Genomic DNA, 19936 nt, shown 5'->3' with positions numbered 1-19936 from the left:
TGAGAAACTTTGAAACTGCCAGATTTTTTGTCTGTTATGGTAAGTTAGATGAAACCTGAAAACACGCTGTTCGTCTATTTTTTTTTTCATTTGTCAGGAATATGTATTTTTGTATATTAAGTGTAACATGTTCAGCCCACGAGGGGAGAGAAAGTTTCGAGGCTTTTCGGGCTGACTATGGAGCTCGAGGGGAGGAATAAAGTTCAGTTGCTGTTACTCCAAGAAAGTTTGGTGGTGATCCGTTTTGTGTCACTGATGATAATATTTATGTGTGACGTGTTGTTGAGTTGCCACCATCTTTTCTCCCCTCCATAACATATTCATCAATTTCGATTTCCACATGTTGTGGAATAACAACACTTCAGTATGACTTCATTCTGATCTGACATTTAGGAGGAAAAAGAGGCACCAGATTGCTGGAAACGAAGAAAGAGGGATGACCGAACTCGAGCTGGTTAGAGCTGGGGAGCTGCAGAATGGAAACTCTATCACGCACGCCAATGGTATTGTTCTCTATTAAGCCTTATACAGACACGCTTATTGACAGACCAAGACATGTACGATAAAAGACAGAAAGGTGGAAAAAAGAACAAAATGAAGAATGAGAAGTAATGAGAGATGGCCCTATGCAGGATTTTGTAAAGGGTGACAAGATTATATTCAATATTTGGGGAAAAAGCTCGAGCAATGTCAAGCGAGGGAGTGTAGTGATCGAACGTTTGTTTGTTTGTTTGTTTGTTTGTTTGTTTGTTTGTTTGTTTGTTTGTTTGTTTGTTTTGGGGGACCCTGTGTGTGAGAAAAGGAGATTAAGAGAGAGAGAGAAAGATGTATATAAAGGAATATGTATATGATTACATTTCGATTATTTCAATCAGGTGGTGTGGACCACGTACCAAAGGACAAGGATTCGAGACTTAGCTACTACACCCGGTATGAATCTGTGAAAATTCGCGACTCTCCGTCGGGCATACCAGTGGACGAGTTCCCAAACTTTGTTCATCTCAACAGACAGTCATTGGAACTCATTGAGGAATTCGAGGTAACTATTTTATATTCTTTATTAACAAAAAATACACAATGAACAGGAAATGAACTCAGAATCATGTTTTCTGAGAAGGGAGGGTTTGTCATCAACAGCAGTTGTTGGAAAAGCAATTCAACCATGTCAACCGCATACTTGAAATCGCTCTGTTTTGTAGTTCTTTCCTTGTGGTATATACTGTCTTTCTTTAAGGACACATAATCGTCAGGTATGAATTGTTATTTCTTAAGTGTATATTTCTCATTTGCAAGGAGGTCATAGGGCTAATGATAAATTGAGAAAAAATACCGTGCTAAAATTTACTTTGAAATACAACCAAACAGAAATGGGAGAGATTCATTGTGCATCCGAATAATGATGTCGGGCCATCAGTTTGTGAGGCAATACTTTCGTTGCTTTCTCTAAAGTGCACATCACGTGAATGTGACCGATTATACCGATTCTAAGAAATATGTTAACCTTCAAAATTCCACTATTTTTTCTTCATGTTCGTCCAATTTCCAGGGACGTTAATCAGTCTTCTCTTTCACTTTCCTCTAATTGTCAAAGTCAACATGGATAAAAGAGGAGAGTTTTCCTTAAACAAGTCAAGTTATCAACCTTGTTTTCAGATGCCTGGAACGCGATAAACTGTAGACTAGCTTGCTTCATGGAATCCTGTCCTTTCTAACCGAACCCATTTTAGCGGTAACCCTTTGTGTGCTTGGAGCCGTATGGCACATAAAACTCCTTACACATACAGTCTGACCTCTCCTATATCCGGCCTCCCTTTATCCAGATCTCTGTATCCGGATGTGATCTCAGCGTGATTTTTTTTTTAATCTAATAATTAATTATTCTTTAAAGGCTCACTATGATTTCAGTATCCAAAAGAGTTCGGGTTTTGTGAATCTACGGCGAAACCGACGTAGTCCCTTACAGTAAATAAATGTCAATAAAAGCGTGTCAAGCCTCCAAACGTTTAGTTCAAATCTTTAAAACTGCAATCCGTGTTTTCTTCTATTATTAAGCATCTTCCTGGTGTAAACACAGAGCGCCAGTCGTACGCGAAGGAAGAAGCCAACAAGCCGAAGAACAGATACAGGAATATTTTGCCTTGTAAGTCTACAGTGAAGCTCGTTGTCTCCTTACATTTTGTTCACCGGTCGGGCGGTAAAAATAAATGAGGACAAGAAATTTCAGGTTGTTCAGATTATGTGGAAGACTCTTTTACTTCATTCGGATTGCTTTAAGGCACTCTGTCTCTCACCTCAATCTTTCTATTTTCAATGAATGGAAGTCTGTCATTTCTTCTTCTTTATATTTGCAAAGAATATATCATTTGTGTACGTATGAGCAAATCAACAGTAGATGAATGACGAAAAAAGAGCAACTTCAGATAATAGCTACTAGAAGTGAGGGGGAAAAGGATTAACAAGCGTAGCAGTATAATGTGCATTAACTTTCTAACAGTTTTAATGATTATGATGTTTGTTATCATTAGTGAACTTTTTAAGTTTTTAGTGTCGTTGTTATTGTTGATACCGTCATCGCTTTTATTATTAGTTTTAAGCAATATGTAGTTATAGTAGTAGCAGTAGTAGCAGTAGTAGTAGTAACCTATATTCCTAATTATCGTCTCCATCTCAACAAAGGTATAATTGCGCAATATTGTGACGTCACTTTGTTGTTTTTATGTCCCCCTCTTCAGATAATAATACTCGAGTAGTCCTTGAAAAACTGATGGTGATCCCTACTCAGATTACATCAACGCATCGTACATTGACGTAAGTTTTGTTGTTATTCTTATTTCTTCTCCGTTCCTCTATCTACCTATTTCTCCCTTTATCAATCTCTTTCTCGCCCCATCTATCTTTTTCTCTCCCTTTATATCTATCTCTATCTCTCCTCATCTATCTTTTTCTCTCCCTTTATATCTATCTCTATCTCTCCTCATCTATCTCTTTCTCTCCCTTTATATCTATCTCTATCTCTCCTCATCTATCTCTTTCTCTCCCTTTATATCTATCTCTATCTCTCCTTATCTATATCTTTCTCTCCCTATATATCTCTTTCTCAATCTATCAATCTTTATCTCCTTTTTATCTCTTTCTCTCCATGTCTATCTCTCTCTGCCTATCGCTTTCTCACCATATCTGTCTATTTCTCTACCTATCTAGGACCCTATCTCTTTATCTACCTATATATCTCTTTCTCTCCCTGTCTATCTTTTTCTGTCTTTCCCCCTCTCTTTCCCTATCTAGCTCTTTCTCTATCTCATCCTTTCTCTCCCTATCAATCTGTTCCTCTGTATATCTATCTCTTTCTGTCTCTATCAATCTCTTTCCTTTATCTACCTCTTTTCTATCCTTTATTTACCTCTCTGTCTATCTCGTTGTCTGTCTATTTCTTTCTCTCTATATCTATCTCTCCTTTTTTGTCTGTTTGTCTACCTATATGGGTACGTATATAGATAGCTATCTGCCCGTCTGCTTATCATTCTCGTACCCTTCATCTTTTTTCTTACCTCTATGTTTATTTTTTTTCTCTCTCTCTCTCTCTTATTCTATTTCTCTGTCTGTCTGTCCCTCTCTCTCTCTCTCTCTCTCTCTCTCTCTCTCTTGTTTGTCTCACGATATAATTTTTTTTCTTCCATGCCTTGGGACAACTATTTGGAAATTACAAGTTTTAATTCCACGAATTTGGCAGTAATCGGCTATGCGAGTGTGAGGACATCGTTTTCATTTTTACACAGCGCCATTTCTTTTCTTCTTTTTTAAGAAAATGAGTTTCCTTTCGTATGATAAGTAAATAAACATTTAATAAACAATAAACAGTAAGTAAACATTTTTAGGGACTACTTTCCAATATTTTGATATTTTGATCACACATGTGTTCGTGAAATGCATCTGAAAAGGCAAACTCTTGCTATACTTCCCACCATACAATGTACATATCATGGCATCTGTCGATATTATGGTATTTGAATATTTCAGAGACAACAATGTCTGTTTCCTGTTCTGCCCTTAATTGACGTCATATTTTCTGTTATTCTTCTATACTTCAGAGTTTTGACCGTGAAAAAGCGTATATTTGCACACAAGGTAAGTTCTCCCCTTAAAGTACTGTTATTTTTCCATATGATATATAAGCAACAGTATGAACTTAGTTCCCTTTCCAGTTGTCCTAATAATAAAGGCATGGAATGATTAGAAAGACATCGTTGTTTTGTAAGCTGTCATAACAAAATTTAAACCTTGGGGTACTGTTAGTTTCGATGCAAGAACTATCGTATATGGTGCTGGTAAAGGTAGCTGGTATTGTAATAAGGGTAACCTGTACTATATTCGCAATTTTATTTTGATTATTTGTAGTGACTTTCTGTTTGTCCTTACTTCGCAAACGTTTATAGAAAATGCCACTTATATATATATATAAAAAAACGTTAATCGCAATGAGACACCAAGATCCATTCGTCGTCATTAAACATGTAACAGCTGTAAGATTGATAGCTGGGAATTCTATGATTGCGTTTCATCGTTTTTGTAAAGGCCATATGTTTTACATTAAAGTCGTGTCATCACCCTCTTTACCTAATGCTTGATGTTTTAGAATTTGATTTACTCCTAATTTCCCTTACTACAGGTCCAAAGAACAACACGATTAGTGATTTCTGGCGAATGGTTTGGCAGGAGAAGGTACGAGTTATTGCCATGGTAACCAACTTGGAGGAAGGATTAAAGGTGAGTTCATCTTTACGATGGTTTCGTTATTTTGTAATGAAATGAAAAAAAAAACATAATAATGTGATAATGACAAAATTACAAATTTGGCTTCTAAAGGGTAGAGGATGCAGGCCACATTTCTTATTCATTGACCACACCTCATCTGAATAGAAGATGTTGTTCCCGTCCATCTTACTATTTCGTGTATGCATTTCTGGAATTTTCAATTCCTTTGCTTCTTGAAGTACGAAGATTTCCTATTCAACCTTCGCTTGATATTGCTGCAAACTGAAGGTGCAGTTGAATGGATCTGCCCTTTAAGTTTGTTGTCAGACCACAGCAACTGCAACCATAATCACTCAATCTTACCGTCATGACTCATTTTTTGATAGGTATCGGAACATAGACCATAAAGAAATGATTGCAGCAAAGAGCATTAGCGACCCCCCTCAGCTGATAGTATTTGTTCCAGTCTTTTCTTTTATTACATGCTTCGCCCCAATCCTTGTCAAAAGACTATCTAGATGTAACTGCACTTGTTACGACCAGATTCGGAGATTATACAGAGTGCAATGTACTTATGCTGTTAGAAGTGAAGCTCTTGTTGATTATGAGTGTTTACCATGTCCTGCTTTTTAATTTGCTTCTGATTTGACAGAAAAAGTGTGAATGCTACTGGCCGTCTGGAGACGAGGTTGGGAAATACGGTGACGTCACGGTGTCTGCCCGACAAACAGAGGAGAGAGAGTTTGGCTTCGTCAGGAAATTCGTTGTTGAAAAGGTTTTGAATGCACTCTTTGTCATTATCATAATATCATAACATATCATTCTCTTTTTCCTTCGAGTGTTTGTCCTTTTTCACACTCGTACACTCACACAATCCTACGTGGGATCTTGTGGTAGACAAGACAGCCTACCGTGACAGCTTTAATTTCTTTTCCAACCCTTCTTTTAAAGTCACTGTGAAAGTAATAATAGTCTTGAAACTACAGGACTACGAACTACTTGAGGTAAAACAAAAATAATTATTCAGTTAGTTCCTATGCCTCTTTGTCAGGCTTTAATTTATGGGGAACTATTACAAATTTCTATTTCAATTTCCTCTATAAGTTAATTTTTCTTTTATGAAAAAATACGAAGTTTATTTCGATTTTCAAAACCGTAAAAGATCATGTGAGATCTGTTTGGTGTTGTCGAACTTTTGAATCTAACCTCATGCTGAATACATAGCGCCTCATTATATTCTTTTATCTTCAATCTTTCAGTTATATCTTGACATTCGTTTTTTTCTTTTCTTACTCCTTTCATTCATTTATTCATCCTTGTGTAGAGTGAAGAATCCAGGAGCTTAATTCACTTCCAGTTTACCAAATGGCCAGACAAATCCGTTCCCAAACAGACGTCACTGTTGCTACGATACCTGCAGGAGGTTAAAGCCGAGTACGCTACGGACGATTCGGCGCCGCTCCTCGTCCACTGCAGGTGAGCACGGAAAGTGGCTACACTTAATACCCCATCCTCTGAAGGCATCGGACACCATGCAGCGGTGTTTAGAAAGATGCTGATAGTTTAAATGCAATGTCTGTCGTCGCATTGATGGTAGTTATTACTGTGCGTGTTCTTGGGGCAAGCGTGTGCGTTTGTGTGTGTATACGTGGATGTATTTTGATGTGTGTATGGGTGTGAATATGTTGGTGTGGGGTGTGGAACGTGGGTGTGGGGTATTTCTAGCGATTCCCTATGAGAGCGACTCTTTATACCTTGTATCCTGTAGATGGCGACAAAAATTATGATCTATCATCCTAATAAGTTTCATTACCCTCCACATGAAGCAGATCTCCTTATATCCAGTATACAGAAACTTGCAACACGGGATCTTGCTTCTAAATTTATGGGAGAATCACTAATAGGCATTCAATGAATATCAATTGTTCGTCAATTTTCAACAGAATATTTTTTTTTCAGATTCCCCTAGGCATTCTTATACCAGCTTCGATAAAGATATCAAACTTACGCGACAACATGCTACATTGAATTACCTACTGTGAGGTATTTTTGTGCGAATGATAGCTGCTTGTACACTCCAGTAATTTGTTGTCATCTCTATGGAATGTCCTCCACCCATACAGTGCCGGCATCGGACGTACGGGAGTCATCATCACACTCGACAGCGTCGTCGAGCAAGCGAAGAAGACTGGGAAGGTGAACATCCACGGCTTCGTGCAGGCGATCAGAGAGTCGAGACAGAACATGGTTCAGACAGATGTAAGTTTCCTTCCAAGCTGATCACGTGATCTCTCTCTCTCTCTCTCTCTCTCTCTCTCTCTCTCTCCCTCCAAAGCAGACTAGAGTTTAATTCTATGTTCCCTTATACCTCCATACCACGCAAAGCAGTGAAAGATAATAGGATCGGTTTCACCTCATAAAATTATAAGGATGCGTGAATGGTTTCTATCTCTGCTGTATTGAGTTGTGATTTGTTCTCGCAGCCCGAAGCCACGCAGCACAGTGAATGTTATTTCAGCGACTTAAAAGATGCTTCAATGTTTAACGTTAATCTCGCTAAATATAAGAAGAAGGCTATCAAATTAAGTTCTAAGTACAAGGATATACAGCCGCGACAGTGAGTAAGTATCAGTGGTACGTGATGAAGACTTCAATTAATGGAATTCATCTTTCAAGTATAAACGTTTTGTCTTAATCTGCATCACTTTATTGGACAAGAAAATGCATAAAAACCCAATGGTAGCAAATATCACACGCACTTAAGCGTGCGCGCACACACGCACACACATATAAACATTACTTGTTTCTTCTGGAAGGGATCGAGTGGCCGGGGTAAAGTCAAATGTTGAGATCTCATAGAATAACTACGAATTTGATGTCTAAACTTCTTGAAAAATGCAAACGATGGTGTTGACACGTCTTACTCTCTGTTGAATTCATGTTGGGTTGTGGATGTTTCAGGAGATGAATCATGTTCACCTATCTCATCAATAGCATCTATCTTTCTTCCTCTTACTCTCGGTCATATCCTGGTAGGAGCAATACGTGTTCGTTCACGAGGCCGTCCTCGAGTCGCTCTTGTTCGTCGACACCGTCATCCCCATCGACCGGTTCTCGGAGCGACTGAAAGAGTTAAGGGAAAGCCAGTCGGGCAGCAGAGTAACACTCTTGGACAAAGAATTTTCGGTAAGTTTCTTAGAAGTACATCAGTCTGAATGGTAGTCTATTCTTATGACCTCTAGAATTTGCTAGATTTGTCATTGTCAAAAGCTGCTGCATACCTACAACAACAAGAAAAATGTAACACTCATATAGATGTAGACGAAATCCCACAATTTTGAAAACACGAGCCAAAACAATCAAATTAACACACAAAACAAAAACCAGCCTATAACATGCAATTTAAAAATATGCATTTCCCTATGAGTAGAAATGCATTATGAGTTGAATTTGACCCGGTAACTGTTTCTTAGCAGATTTAACTTTAGGCTCCCTTTTTAATGCCAACCTCCTTTAAAGCTGTGCAGGTCAAAACTGCTATTATTTTCAAATTGAGTGTAATCCTAATTGCCCCAGAAAAAAAGGGATAAAGGGAGATGATAAAACTCACGATTCTTGGATAATTTTTTTTTCTACTCCAGACACTCTTGAAGCTGTGCCCCGACCCGGCCGCCCTGGCCACACGAACAGGCAGCAGACACGAGAACACGCTTAAAAACAGGGACGCCTACATCTTACCGAGTAAGTCGCTGCTCGGTGGGGAGAAAAATCTAGCGGGGAGAAAAAAATCGATCATTTTTCTATTGCGAGATCCCAAAAGGAATGCTTCTGCGAGCGCCATGCTGAAGAAAATTCGAGGGTCTATGAGAATCTTAGAATCCCATTGATAACTTTGCATTCATCAGCAAGAAATATGCCCTGCCAAAAAGAGCACAGTGGCCCACAGTGTGTTCACAGTCAAGGACAGTGTGTTCACACAGACAACTCTGTAAACACATTATGTCGAACACTGGACCATCTATGAACAGTGTGTTCATGGGCGACTCTGTGAACACACTGTGTTGAACCCTGTACCATCTATAAACAGTGTGCTCATAGCCGATCAATTCTGTGAACACACTGTGTTGAACCCAGTACCATCTATAAACAGTGTGTTCATTTGTTAGCCGACTCTGTGAACACACTGTGTCGAACCCTGGATCATCTGTTTACACAGTGTGTTCATAGAGTTAAATATGTGTACACACTGTGAACGCTCTGAACACAAAGTGGAACACTGTGTTCACATTGATATCGTTACAATTTAACACAGTGTCTCACACTGTGTTCTTTCCATCAGGGACAGTTGCTAGCGCCATGACTGAACCATGTCAAAAAGTTCGAAATATTCCGCTTGATCATATCTTAAGCCCGCCGCACACTACACGATTTTGCCCCGATTCACCGGTCTTAAGACCTTAAGACTAGAAGTGTGACGTCACAGTCTTGCCATTTTCTAGTCGTACGACTGGGTCTTAGCGCCAGTCGTAGAGATTTGACATGTTGAATTTCTACCGACTGGTCGTGGGCTTTCAGCCATTCACAATGCAGTAAAATGCAAGCGCACGCATGTGCGCACTGCGCGCGCTTTACAGTCGGGTCGTATAGTGTGCGGTGTCCGGTCGTACGACTGGTCTTAGACCCAGCTTGGCTTAAGACTTTAAGACCAGTCTGATCGTGTAGTGTGCGGTGGCCTTTAAACATTCAGCCGATATGTATACTGTATCCCCTTTTTATGACATGTGCTAATCAAGCAAATGACAAAAGAAAATGACATTTTTGTCTGTTAGCATTATTACATCCGTTAAGATAATGATTTATTATTAAATCTGATGAGAGCTGTAAATGAGATAAATCAAATCACCTCAACCCTAATCAAGGGAATGCATATGATCACGAACACCACGTCTTTGTTGCTCGTAGCTTAAGAAAGCAATAATATTCAGTATTCCCAATTTGATCCCTACTTTGATTTTTAGATGTTAATCCAGTTGTTTTGTCATATTGTGTGCTTGCCAGTTGAAAGGAATCGAGCCATGTTACAAACACGTGTCAACAGCGACACAGCTGCAGACTACATCAATGCAAGTTTCGTGAGAGTGAGTACCTTGGAATGATTGATTTTTATCGATATGTACCTTATTCTACATGATTTAGTCTTATTCGTTTCTGTGACACATATTACATTTGTTACTTACAATTACCGTTTGTCAAATCACACTTTCCTGACTTTGAAATTCAGCGTCTATTCTTGAACTTGTACTCGTGCGAGGGGAAGAAAGTTGGTGTTTTCTTTCCAATCTTCTTTGATCAGATGATTGTATCACACACCTTAAAAAGCTTTACTTCATAAACAGTCTAAACAGTTTGTGTTACATCATGTTACTTGAACGGAATCATGTTGTATGTATATTTGGAGGAGCGTGTGTGATTGTGTGTGCATTCATTCATGCATGTATGCAGGGCTTAACATCAGCGGTGGTCCGGTGCCACTAAAAACTGATGTTGGGCCACCAAATTCTCAACAAGGCTATCTTTTTTTGGCCCGATCGGGCGCTTAAGATTCAAAATCTATTGTTATGCTTCTGTTTATTTATTGCCAATACATTGCTATTTCGGGCCACCAAAGTTTCAGATTAAAAGATTTAGTGGCCCGCGGACAGGCCATCAGAAAAAAGAGTTAGTGTCAAGTCCTTATGTATGTTTGCAGACCTTATGTATGCATATCTGATTATATGGGTGTACATGTGCATGTATGTATGTATAATATGTATGTATGTATGTATGTACGTATGTGAGAATATAATTATGAATGTGTGTTTATTATGTTTATATGTTTCTTATTGTGAATGTCGAAAATGGCGTCAAAGTAACATTTTCCTTTTGACTGTATGCCAGTCCGGTGACGAGCACCCTTTCATCGTGACCCAGATGCCTCTTCCTGACACCGTGGTCGACTTCTGGTCCCTAATCTATGACTACAAGCCGACCAGGATCGTCATGCTGAACGAGTTCGAAAGGGAAGACCCGGTAAGCCATGATTGGCTTGGATATATATATAGCAGAGGTTTTCCCCTTTTCTTGAAATATGCTCAATATAAATTTCATGTCATGAAAATATCACTATGATAATTGCAATTTTAACGCAATTTTAACGCCTCGAAAACTGGTTGAGGTTAAACTAGAATTCCCAGAACAGGTGCGGACGTGCACTGCAATACACTGTTGTTTATTTGAGACAAATTTGGTACAATATAACATCGATTCGAAATTAATGTCCATATCTCAGAAATTAAGTTACGTAGGTAGAAACAATTTAGTGCTCCTGAGAGTGATGCTTCTGATGTGGTCGGCTAAATAGATTGCACAAGGAGAGAACATAACTAATGGTTTTACTCTACTATAAGGTCGGTCATGCAGCATCATGTGTATGTAGGTTTAGGTGTGTGTGGGTCCAATTAAAGCCGATTACAAAAATCCCACGCAAACTATCGCAGACTCGTCAGAACTGACACATCCGTTGTTTGAGTCGTTTGAACAAGACTTTTGCACACATGCCTTTCATCATCATTTGCAATAGGCGTGTTATCGGTGTGTATACGCAATATAGCTAACCTAGAAACATGCTTTATTAGGTAGAGCACAACTTTATTAGTTCGCTATGACTAATCGTTCTTGATTTCTTGTGTGTGTTTTTGTTTGTTTATTCATGTTTGTTGTTCTTTCTTGCTTGTTTGTTTACATTCAATCTGATATCGTACTCCCCTCAGACATGTGCCCAGTACTGGCCTGACGGTGGGTCGACCCAGTACGGACCCTTCACCGTATCCACAACGTCTACAGAGAAAGACAAGGGATTGATCGTTCGGACGCTACAGGTGCAGTTAACCGGCACGCAGGTTGGTGTTCCCCTGTTAGCCCCATCCAAATCAAGTGCGAGTGATTAAATATATATATATATATATATATATATATATATATATATATATATATATAGTGAGAACTTTGAGCAAAGAAAATGGGTTTTCATCGGGATTCGAACCCGAGACCTCCGGATTACTAGACCGGTGCTCTACCGACTGAGCTATTGAAAGCCCTAGATCGGTGTTCGTCCCAAACCCTTAACTCTCTTTGCTCGTGTGGTCAGAAGCTATAGTGTGTGTATGTGTGCCACACACACACACATTAACCTTCTTGTTTCAATATATATTACAAAAAGCTGCATCGCTTCGGCGATCCCTCGCATTTATTCCAAAGTTGATTTACATCCTTTGGGTTTATGTCAGGTTGATGTGTGTGTGTGTGTGGCACACATACACACACTATAGCTTCTGACCACACGAGCAAAGAGAGAAAGGGTTTGGGACGAACACCGATCTAGGGCTTTCAATAGCTCAGTCGGTAGAGCACCGGTCTAGTAATCCGGAGGTCTCGGGTTCGAATTCCGATGAAAACCCATTTTCTTTGCTCAAAGTTCTTACTATTTATTATTTGTTTCTGGTCAGTTTTCCCTTTCTCGTTTCAATATATATATATATATATATATATATATATATATATATGTGTGTATATTGATAAAGTGAAAGTTTAACTTCACCTTTCATCTTCATCATCTCTGTGGTAGTTTCATCAAACACTGTCCAATAATATCAACTTACAGAAAGAGTAGGTACCACAATGGCAGTCAGAAGGTAGTCACTGAAATCTGTCTATAGTGGCAGCCGTATCAACTGCGATCCTAAAGTTACAATAGTCAATATTCTCGATCGTGTCCAGAGATTGGTCAGTCTTGAAAACAGTATGCTATCTATAGCCTCATGTACAGTCGTTTATTTTATTGCTCAGAACGTGCGCGTGGTCCGTCAGTACCAGTTCCTCGGCTGGCCCGGGGATGACAGCCGATTCGACGACCAGAACAAGAGTCTACTCCTTGACCTCATCGAGGCGGTTTACTCCTCGGCGTCAGGCATCGAGCCATCTTCCAAAGTGCTCGTCCACTGCATGTAAGCCAAGTCTTGTACATTGTGTCATAATATACATGAATAGGAAGCCCGTCTTTTAAAGTCTGGTTTATTTTACTTCATTGTTCAACGACGGAAAGGCACCTTGACAGAATGCTGATGTAGTAATAGATTATACACCAAGACATTAGCTGTTTGTAGTCCACCAATGTAAAATCAGAGACAATTGTCTGAGTTTTGGGTTCTTTAATTTGTTGTGCAGCTATGTAACAATTTTCTCGTGAGTTTTTTTTTTTTGTAAGTCAAGATGATTTTATACGTGAACCAGACACCTTTGGTAAGAGTTTTAGGTATTGAAGTATTATTCATGGTTAATCCTTCGAAAATGAACAAAGGAAGTTTGGAAATTAACGCAACGAAACAAAAACCTTATTGTTATAATAATGCTCGAAGGAAGAAGGAAAACTCGTTATAGCAGTCATAATTTGTAACGTTTTTCAAAAGACAGTAAGAGTAGGGCTGCATTAATGAATCTTTTAGTGGTCTTGTGGTAAGATAGGTCTTGTCTACCGTTTGTTCGTATCCATGGTGACAGGAATGGGGCGGGTCGCAGCGGAGTGTTTTGCGCGGTCAGAATGTGTCTGGACCAGATGACCCAAGAAGGTACAGTGGACGTCTTCCAGGCGGTCAAAGCACTTCGAGCTGACCGGATGAGAATGGTCACTTCAGTGGTAAGTTGTGAGATCCACTGTGTTCTTTGTTTTTGATTTTCAAAAAGTAAATAACTTAAACACACCGTGTTAATATTACACACCTTAGATGGTAACAAAGAAAAAAATAGAACAGGTGTACACGTCAGTAGAGGTTAGAAGATAATGGGTGGGAAACTTATATGAAATAAATGATGACGGTTCTAACAGTAATTATTGAAGATTACTTGGAGAATGCGGATGTGAGAGATGCCATATGATGGCTGAAAATACAATTTAGGATGACACTCAGGACGTGGCAGGTATATTATCTCAGATTACTTCTCTGGTAGTGCAGAATCACATTATTTCCCCCAAAGCATTTATTAACACGGAGGTATAACCTAAACAGTAACATCAATATGTGGGAACAATGTAGAGATCGTACAACTGCCTTTCCACACTACACACATTAAAACCATTGGTTTGGTTAAACATTCTCATATCTCCCAATTCTCGTGTAAGCTCAGTGACAATTATGGAGTACCCTTCTACACGATACGTAAGGAACTGCTATAAGTTTCACAAAATCCTGAATTGAAATGTTTGGAAGGCATGCATTCGGGTGTCCCTCACTCACTTTGGCTAGTTGAAAAGCTTGTCTCCGGAGGATATAGGAGGCTGATCCCAACATTTACATTAATTCATGTCTCTCAGGAGGAATATCTCTTTTGCTACGAAGTCCTTGAGGAATACATCAAACGTAAGGACACTGACGAAGAAGATGACCATTCGGATGACGACGTCGAAGCCACGACTGAAAGCCACGATGTTGATAAAGACGAGGATAAGAGCGCATTGATTGACAAGGTCGACGAGAACGAAGCCATAGACCCTGATGAGGGAATCGAAAACGTAGCCTTCGTTGGAGACGACTGAAGTTCATATCCCTTCATTGTCTTTGTCTAGTATTCCTATAGATACAGCCATAGAGCCATCATCAGACTTCTCTTTCAAGGAGGAAGGTAATTAGAATTACACGGTTTTAAAAAGATACAGTAATTACAGGGTTTTACTCAATCGTGCTTCACAATTGAATGTCCTCTATTATTCCAATCAATAACCAGTTTGTGTACAACATCATGTACATTTTTAGCATTGGTCTCAACAGGGTTAAAAAAAAACCTTTTTGGCTGCAAAATGAGCTGTGAGGAGCTTCCTACTTCCCCCCCCTCCCCCCTCGTCAACAGCGATATTAGCTTTTGATTTCTTATGTTTGCATTGAGCAGTGTGATATCATTTTGCTCTATTTTTCTCTACGGATAATTTTTATACTTTTATTCGGACTGTGAGGCTGATTCGATGTTGTGTATAGAATATAATCACATCACCAAAGATGAAAGATTCTTGTCTTATATTCAGGAATCGCAACTTCTGCAGTTCAAATGAAATGATCCACAATATTCACAATGTCCCAGATTCTATGTTAATGACCACATCTACGTTATTGTTAGAAAGAAATCAGCACAATACCGCCTATATATAGTTAGGGCACGGAATATAATTAAGCAATGTTTGTGTCAACTTCAATGTCTGTTGGCAGGCATATATTAATGTTCTTCCGCACATGCATGCTTTGTTATACCGATCATGCCCTTGCAATGTCTGCCTTGATTTATTAAAATGGCAAAGGAGAAATGAACTACTTCCTCTCCGTAGACTGAAATATTGTAATCTGAGTTCTCATCTAAGTTACTGAAACGAAATGATTACCACTGCGAACTGAATCCACTAAAAAGGAGACACTAATGTGAACCTGTACAATGTTGTAGGATATAGAAGTGAAATCGTATCACGCATGCTCAATACGTACTCTGTAAAGAGCACATTCCTCTTACATGTCTTATTGTTACCCACATGAGTGTTGTCTCTGCAGAGCTGAGAAAGCATTCTCTATTCATTTCTTTATTTGAGTTTTTTCTCAAGTTTTAGTGGAGCGTCTGATTAATTAGCGATTAGTCTAGGACATCCACATATAGTATCTGATGAAAGGAGGTTTCCTGTGTTTGTGTATGGCAGACTTATTAGATGCTTATTTGATTTGACCAGACGGTAGTGCCTTACAATCAATATCATGTCTTGTCATTTGGGGCTGACATAATACAGGTACGTAGAAATAATTTCTGTTATCCCATTAGTATATTTTATATTCAAATTTGTCTTTTATACTCCATTATTTTATTGAATTTTCTTTTTGCAAATGTCTGATTGTATATTTGATACCAATTTATTTTTGTAATCGTTTGTACATACAAGCATAGGGGGTGTGATTAGAGCTTTGGTATTGCACACTCACAATAGCCGGGTTCACACGTGCACCAATTAGCGGGATACAAATCTCGAGATTTGCATCGCGATCGTCATCCCGCTATTTTGTACGAGTGAACCCGGCTATTACGTCGGGTGAGAATGAGAAGGGCATTGTTTTATGCAAAGGTTCTGGATGTATATTTTGGAGGGTGATTATTGGGAGCAGGAAAGCGTGTATTCGATTTTAATTCAGTATAAAGCGATGCATGTGCCAGAAATATAATTGAAAATGTTTTTAGAATTGTATTCTTGACCTCAACTATTATGTTGAAAATGATATAATATACAGACGGTGATTTATATTCGGGTTGTTTTTTTTTTCACAAATTCAGATTAAAGACCAATATATTCAGGTGAAGGAATTTTTGAAATCATTTACATTGCTTCGTCCTGTTCGCTTCTTGCTCATTTATTTTCTTAAGGTGCAATTGAAGAAATTGTAATTTTTCTTACTTATGTAGTGCTTTTTTATTGATTTTATGCCACGATTACTGTCACTGAAATTATATCTAGTCATTTGCACGTCGGAGCTCCACAATGTTTGTGGATTACACACTAGTAAGATATGCGAACAGGAAAGACAACAAACTCTGCTGGTGTATTCAAGAAACCACAGTAATCAGCTGGTAATATTTATGATACAGACAAAATACCTCACGACAAGTTGGGTGTCTTCTTTTATAATGTTGATGGTTGTCAATGATACGACAGACGACATAAAGTGTGTTGTAAAGTTTGTCTCTCAAGAGTATCAATTCAAAATATTCGAATTTGGCAAAAGTTTTCACACACTCTGTCATTATACGATTTGTAGTGTGATTATTTATTTCCTTCTTTTACGCCGTCGAAAAGGAATAACAAATGTGAATGATGCTTTCTTCAAATATTTTTTTTTGGCATGGTCATGTTGGCGACAGACAAAGCAGATCAAATAAGATATATTTTGGAAGTAACCTGGTTCTCTAGATAACTGTAATTGCAGAATTTTGATACTGAAATGATAGAAGCGATTCAGTTTCAGTTCTTACACTTGATTGGAGAATGTAAAGGGTGATAGTATTATAATGAATTTCATTTGATTTTCTTAAAGGTGATTATACGATGGTGTAATATCTGGAACTATTTGACAAGATATGTTTATGCGATGCCGGTGTTATAGTAGAGGCGCTTATTTTATGTCAATTGTTACACACTTAGTGGAAAAAATATAAGGGTCATAATATAAATTTTGTTTTCTTTTCTTAATTTCAGATCTGTTTGTGACCCGTTGAGAATTTTTTTTTAAGCGTTACACTGTTGCACAAAGAGGTATTAGGGCAAAATATATTCATGACTTGTACATGGCCACTCGTGGTCGGCGTTCTGAACGAAACCCAAGACGCAAGCGTAAACGAGAGCACTGATCATGACGCGTTGTCGGGTGGTTGAAGAAAACCAAACAAAGAAAAACTTTGACCTGTAGTACCACTTTGACATGAACTAGAAAAAAATAAAGAACATTATGACTATCTTTTTTTTCCGTATCACTTTAAACTGGGTTTAAACTGGAATTACAGTAGTCTTTAAAGATCATGGAGTTCTGTGATCGTTGCGGTGTCAACTATATGGTTATCTTTACATCATTAAGTTGTTATAATCTTTAAGTGACACTGTGATATGTCAGTAGATAAAAGTGAGTAATCGAATATGTACGTAGATTTATCCCAGCCAAATACTTGTGTAGATGTTTACATATCTGAGTGTCCAATGGATTTCACGAGCGTGAATCAAACACTATACACAGCTCAGCCACTGATCATCACGAACAACTCCTCATCCATGTCATGGTCCCCATATCAACCAGATGATATCTATAGAAAAAGGATTCTTGGAGAAGACTGTAAGACACAGTGTCCATTTTGTATGTGTGTGTTTGCTATTAATGATTTCACTCTAAATGCAGGAGCCCGTGTCTGGTGACAAAATGAACGAATGCATGAATGCCAAATTCTGTTTTCGACCATTTTTTAAAGATTTTGATATGACATTTACCTTTTGAAAACATTGATGTTATGTAGAAAATGTGCTTTCAGGTGTTGGTATAGAGAATTTTATGATAGGAAGATGTACAACAGATCTATTGCGCATAGGTATAGCGGTGTTAGGAATTCTTCAGCGGAAGTATACCTGCTGAGTAGAAAAGCTCGTATTGAACCTTTCTTCCCGTTATGAATTCATATCAAGTATTATATTCAGAAAACCATTAAATAGTGACATCGTAATAATTCAAAACTTTGCCTCAAGAAGAGAAAGATAGTTAAGTTGACGATGGCAATGATAAATTAGTTCTGAACAACATAGCAACAAAATGGCGACTCTTCGCAGACAGACCGAAAGTTTCGTGTCCTGAAATAATTTCTTTAACTTGATGTATGCTTTATTGATCTGACTAGCAGCGTTTCATATTTCTGAGTGTATATTCATAGCAACACAGATATTACTGGGTGGTGTATATAATTCTATATACGCCAATACTTTTATCTTTTATCTGTGTAAATACAATCAACGAAAATAAGATAATAAAATGTATTTTTAGAATATAAAGGTTATTGAAGTACAAGCGAAATAAAATGATATTCTATATTTGAAAATTAGCGAGTAATCTTTGTTCTCATATTTTTATCGACGTGGCTGATCTAGATGGCTGTTATTACTGAGCATATACATGCATATTTCGTATGAATATAAACTTTATATGCATATTTATACTGTGAGTGTGTGTTTGCGTGTGCATAGTTGAATGATGAATGGTTGCTTTAACTTCGATGTTTAAGGAATTAGGTGGAAGAATTATCAGCTGTAGAATACTTTCGTGTAAAGCATGAATGAGGACTATGTTATGAATTCGAGTGTGTAGGAGTCAATTCAATAATATTACATTTACGAAGAGCGAGAGCTTTTGCAGTTTAATGGGTGTATATACAACTCTTTCCATGAACACCTATAAGTACCGGCTGATCTGGAGATGATGTTATGGTATACATCAGCACAACTGGCAAGGAAGAATTTCAGTAATGTAATTCTAATGACTCACCATGCCTTTTATTTCTTACACGTTTAGTCTTTCATCTTATAGGCGTCGTTTTGTTTTTATGATCATGAACGACGAGATTATCGGCGTCAGGAGTCCTCGACGAGGGATCGAACTGATCGAGAGATTGGAGGTGTGGGTGATTTTTGCATCAAAATCGATTTGTACAAAATCACTGCGGATGTTATGATTGCAACCAATTTTCATGTAGGTCAGGTTAAATGTCCTTTTTGGTTCATAAGCTAAATATATACATATTCAAATTTATGGATACCTATATAACAAAGGCCGTTAGAGACAACCATAAAACTTGTCTAAGGCTTGTTCGATATTGCAACAGCTAATATATGTACATTGCATCCTTCTAAGATTCATTCATATTCATATTCATTCATCAATTTGAATACACTAGTAAACCTTGCAATTGATAAAGAACTTCAAACAGAAAAGCTTAAAAAATACACAGGCACATTTATAGTACGAACTGAAACTTTTTCGAAATCTAGAGCCATCTAAGAACTAAAATCTGCATAGACATCTGATCGGAAGATGGTTGCCATCGTTACCTCGACTCGACCTCGACTCTCGGTGGTTACGAAAAACTTCGGATACCGTCCACTCCTCCGCAACACACAGTCATACACAATTACATACGTCCAGAGAACGCACTGTCAAAAGAGTTCGAAGAACCTCTGAAGGATCGGGTATCAATTAAAGCTTGATACTGATTCTTGCAAGCGAGAAAATAACCTCAATCGTAGTACATGGTCTCATACATCAAGACATTAGTTTGTGGCTCTGAATAACTTCATGTACCACGAGCCTAGGAAGATGTCTTGCGATCATATTTTTTTTTTCTTTTTAACTACAGTTGCAAGCGACAACGATATCTACAGAATTACAATGAAACTGTGACGGCAGAAGGAAATCAAATGTTTCGAGGGTAATTATTACAATCTGGTATATTGAGGTAAATAAATTCCGAAATGTTAAATCAATGTCCTCTCTTATGTTACAGTGTTGATTGCAAGGACACAGAGCTTGTTCACACGTTG

At 38.2% G+C, this 19936-nt stretch overlaps 1 pseudogene; it reads left to right on the top strand.

Annotated features, from left to right (window-relative positions):
• The window catches only part of LOC139733315 (receptor-type tyrosine-protein phosphatase alpha-like), a 28714-nt pseudogene extending 14059 nt beyond the window's left edge, over positions 1-14655 (top strand).
• The last annotated feature ends 5281 nt before the right edge of the window (positions 14656-19936 follow it).

The sequence above is a fragment of the Diadema antillarum genome, unplaced genomic scaffold (genome assembly GCF_040938485.1).
Source record: "Diadema antillarum isolate AM-2024a unplaced genomic scaffold, OU_Dant_1.0 seq00000471_RagTag, whole genome shotgun sequence".
Classification (NCBI taxonomy): Eukaryota; Metazoa; Echinodermata; class Echinoidea; order Diadematoida; family Diadematidae; genus Diadema; species Diadema antillarum.
This window is presented reverse-complemented; position numbering and strand designations above follow the sequence as displayed.